We start from the raw sequence: 4,835 nt of genomic DNA on the forward strand, positions 1-4,835 counted from the left end.
TTATATTTTCCAACTTCCATTACAGCCTGTTTCTCCATTGATCTGTTAAATGTTTTCGAAAGCCTATGGTGTAATTCAACATTGCAATCAGAAAGATCAGGCGCTATACGTGTTGCGAAAAGTAGACTGGATGTAAATGCTTGTACAATTTAAAATGCACAAGAATAATTAGTTTTCCTCGAAATTTTCCTGTGCGTTTTAAATTCATTTTTGTGAATCACGCCATCCTGGCGACCTCTATCATAACATTCATTAGTAGTCTCAACTCTCAACTGTCATTTTCGATGTTATTTATCCTTAAATTGTTTGCATTTATCTTCTATTCTATGCAAAATTATTTAATCATTTGAGTTTCATTGACAACGAATTAGATTTCCTTTATTTTAGTTTAAAATGACCAGCTAACCACTTTAATTTTTAATGATTTTGGTCGAATCAGTTGGGTAAAGGAAGAGTTGGATTGGTTTTATTTCTGGAGTAAAATCAATCTATAAAGAACTGCAAACATTATGACAGGAATCTAATAATATTACTTTGGGTATGTAGTATTATTAGAGTAATAATGTGAGGATCTGTGATAGGGTAGTTATGATTATGATGTATACGTTCGTTATCGTTTTGTTTTGTTTTCAATAACTTTAAGAAAGTGGAACTGAGGAGACGAAAGGGCCAATTGTTTTATAGAATGCTGAAAGCTACAACCAAATTAGTCTGGCTTATAAGGGCGGGGTGAAAAGGTCTCTTCATTTGATAGTAGCGTATGTACATGCACGCGCTGAGAAGATTAAAAGGGGTGTAAAAGTAAATTGTGAAATTTAATAAGCGGCCCTTAACATGTTACCGTAATTGGACACTTTCTTTTAGTCATATTTTTTTTAGAAAGTCAATCTTTATGAAACTTAAGTTTTAATTAATACCATATTATTCAAGATCCCGTTGCTGCATGCCATTTCTAAACTTCAATATATTCCGATTTGAGTCAGAACATATTGTATTATCTATGACGAGAACTACCTAGCAATATTATGACTTTTCTTCGCCCCGCCCTAAATTGTTAAAAGCTGGACATAAAACACTGCATTACGATGTGTTATAACTTTCTAAAAGTTATTAATATTGTTATACATTCATATCTTTGCAAATTTTAGGTCTTATTTTCATATATTAACAAGAATTGTCAAAACATAAGAAGGAACTAACGAATAACTGCAGTTGTTAACGATCCTTCAAGATTTACATGTTTTAAAGCGAATATTATTTCATTGTTGTTATAAGTTAGGTCAGTTTTAACAACATCATATGCAGCATCATATTTAAATTGTTTGACGAAGATTTGTTTATTTACCTAACAATGTTTTATTTATTTATTCTATCTAACTTACTTTACATTCCAGCTTTCAAGTAAGTGTGTAGTAGTCGTGCATAATTATATAAAATAGTAGAAGTAGTTAGAAATTAGATACGTGACGTGCGGCCCTCTGTGTTTCGTAATATTATAATGTCAACTGTACAGACGTACGTAGATCTTAAGTATTCATTTCCAAATTAGAGTCCAATAAGTTTAGGAAAAACAAATTAAGTACCTTGTGTTTCTAAATTGATCACATTTCAAAGTACGTTTCCTTTCCAAATTTTTAGACTAAATGCTTGTTTCCCCTTACCGCCTGCAGTTTTTAATAGAAAATTTGTGGTTAATTCCAGCAACAACTATTTACGGGCAGATCGTAAACCGTTGGATAAAAATTAAAGCGAAGATCAATTCATAGGAGCGCGACAACTACGCACCATTCTCAACTTACATTTTTTCTCTGAACCCATCTACTAAACTATTATTATATAACATTACCATATAACAGTCGCATAGATGCATTTTATATACTAACAATGGTAAATTGCGTGCATGGTATTATATATTACTTTATGATATATTTGTATTCATTGTTTCTTTTCATTTAATCATATATTATATACCTAATCATTTCAGACTAAGTTTCAGTTTTCCTCATTCATTTTAAAAATACAAATCAAAACCTGATTTTATTTATTATATTAAATCTTGAGGGAATCGTAGATGGAAATGTATATAAATGAATATATATAAAATTATTAAAAAAAATAAACTCATGTAAGAAACGAAAGGGTAATAAAAATATAACGCTCCAGCGGTATTTTTACTAGAAGAGGTTATAGATAGATGAATATTGTATTGACAGATGTTATTATATTTTATTATATATTTACTACAAAGTCATTAGTTAGAAGAAAAATCTTTATAGTATCCAATTTAATCAACTTCTGAAAGGAGAACTTCAAAAGCGATTTATAAAATGACCACTTTATTTTTGACGTCTTTGGACTTTAAAAAAATGTGTATACTTATTTTTTATTTGAGTTTAGATTGCAAAATAAAATACTGTATTTCATTTAGTTACTATACTTATTTTTATTTGTTGCTGAATTCGTAAATAAATTGAACTACTTCAGGGTCGATTACGTTTCAGGACTCCCATGGTCATGAAACGTAATGGGCCCCGACTTTTTCCTCTTTACTGCATGTTGTGGGTCTTATAAGTCGCATAATATGTAGTGGTGATGAAAATTTTATCGTACTTCATGTGAAAAATGCTCTTCCCTGCGGCTGATCTCTCCTGGTCTTGCCCGGAATATGGACCTTTGAGAGTAGAGAGAGAGAAAGAGATATTATTTCACAAATTATAATTAAAAATAACAAAAAAAAATCATAAAAAGCACAAAAACTACAAAAAATATAAAAATACAGAAAAAATACAAAAAAAAATAAAAAAAGAGCAAAAAAAGACAAAAAAATGCGACTCTTCTTAATCCTCTCACATGGCATGGACACTGGACAGTACTGTAACTGTAACATTGAAAAACTTACTCTGTGACATGTTTATATCGCACCCGCAACATGCAGTAGAATATATAAAATATCACATTTAATACAAAAGTACTTCCCTGCTACCAGAGCAGTCCCACTATAGTACAACAGAAAAGAAAAAAACAGAAAAGAAGTGAGAATACCTACGTACCATCTGGTAAGTAGGTACTCTTGATGACCTACCTTACTACCTTGGTCGGCATGATGTATCAATGCCGGTCACATTATGGCTCCATAATATATTATATTTTATTGGTTTGATGGCAAATAAAATTATGTAAGTTCATTAGTAATTTCTTTTGCAATCTTATATCGGTCTTTTTGTTGAACATTTAAAATGATATAACAATCGGATTGATACATAGGATGTACAATTGTACAGTGTAAATGAAATTTAAGAGAAAAACTAGTATATTTATCTCAATTTTTATATATTGTATAGTGAATCGGCGTGGTCGATTTACTTAACATACGACGAGAGCTTTATATTTCTTATGGTATATATTTGTGTTTATATATGTTTTCTTTTTTTAACTTAACTGTTTATTTTTAAAAGCGCATAATTGACTATGTACTCTAAATGTGCCAAATTGTGACTCGACGCGTACCATGCCATCACCCAGGACAAAAAGTTGGTCCAGCTATTTGACAATTGCCAACTTTGACAATTTTATTGAAACTATAAGAGTCAGGTCACATCCAGAATAGAGTTTTTAAAGGAAGCAGGAACTCAGATGTCTATTAGGTGCAAAGCAAAGGTATTTATTATTTGGAAGAGTTTATATTAAGGATAGGTACCTAATAAGAATGTCCAGAAAGTGAGAATAGGATTTAAGCTCATATTATATCAATGTTTAAAATTTATTGTCATATTATCTTGCGCTATGTGTGCTATGAATGCGGTGTGTTAATATTGTTAGATACATTTCACTTTGGGGATATGATGTGATTGTGAATTCGACCTAGATGCAGATGAGATCATCATGAGATCTTAAACAACTGTGTCTTTCTCTTACTCATACATATTCAAGTGAAAGTTTTGCGATTGTGTCACCTGGTAGCAAAAATTCCAATTCATCTTGCAATCACGCGAATCCCCAAAGGTGTTTTTTTTTTATTATAATTTTTGTACTTTATGCTATTCTGTTTCATGTATTACTGCTAAGGCCTTTGGTTTGCCAAAAAAATGTCTACCTTTCCTTCTAATTACCTCCTATAGTATGACCAATTAGCCTTTCCACTATAGCCTGCATCCAGCAGTTCCCTAAGAAGAGTCTCATACCCGTCACGGGCACAGAACATATATGTTCTGTGCCCGTGACCCATGGTCCATTCAAAATCTGCTTCACCGGCCATTGAGAGTAGCGGTACGCCGTACGGCAATCCTTAAGCTTCTGTTAAGGGCTCCACCAAACAGACCACTCTCAATTCAATATAACTGAATTCAATGCAACTAGTTGCGCTATTATGATTTTATATCTTAAGGAGACTAAAACTGCTGAAATTTTCCCTTTTCTTTGAGCCACAAAGCCACGAACGAGATCCTGGGTTTCAAGGTACGTTTATTCTCGAAACTCTGACCTCAAGCTTTCAGTTAGTTTATACTCATTCTTTTTTTGTGTATAATGATATTTATTTGGACGACCAGTAAAGCATCCTCCCACCTTCTTATAATTATTGCAAATCCGAAATAATTAAATTATTATTATTATTTCGAATAAAGCTTTCGTTTGTTCGCTAATAATTTTGTAACATCAGAAAGTAAATTTATGAGGTTGTAATTGTTTCTTAAATTATAACTAATAGTATTAACACACAGTATATAAATGTATACTCTTATTACTATGTAGTTTGTAAATTCGATGTTGTGAGTATTTCTTGATACATTTTGCCTTTTTTTGGTATATATCATAGCTATATATTATATATATTTATA

This window comes from Colias croceus, chromosome Z (genome assembly GCF_905220415.1).
Source record: "Colias croceus chromosome Z, ilColCroc2.1".
Classification (NCBI taxonomy): domain Eukaryota; kingdom Metazoa; phylum Arthropoda; class Insecta; order Lepidoptera; family Pieridae; genus Colias; species Colias croceus.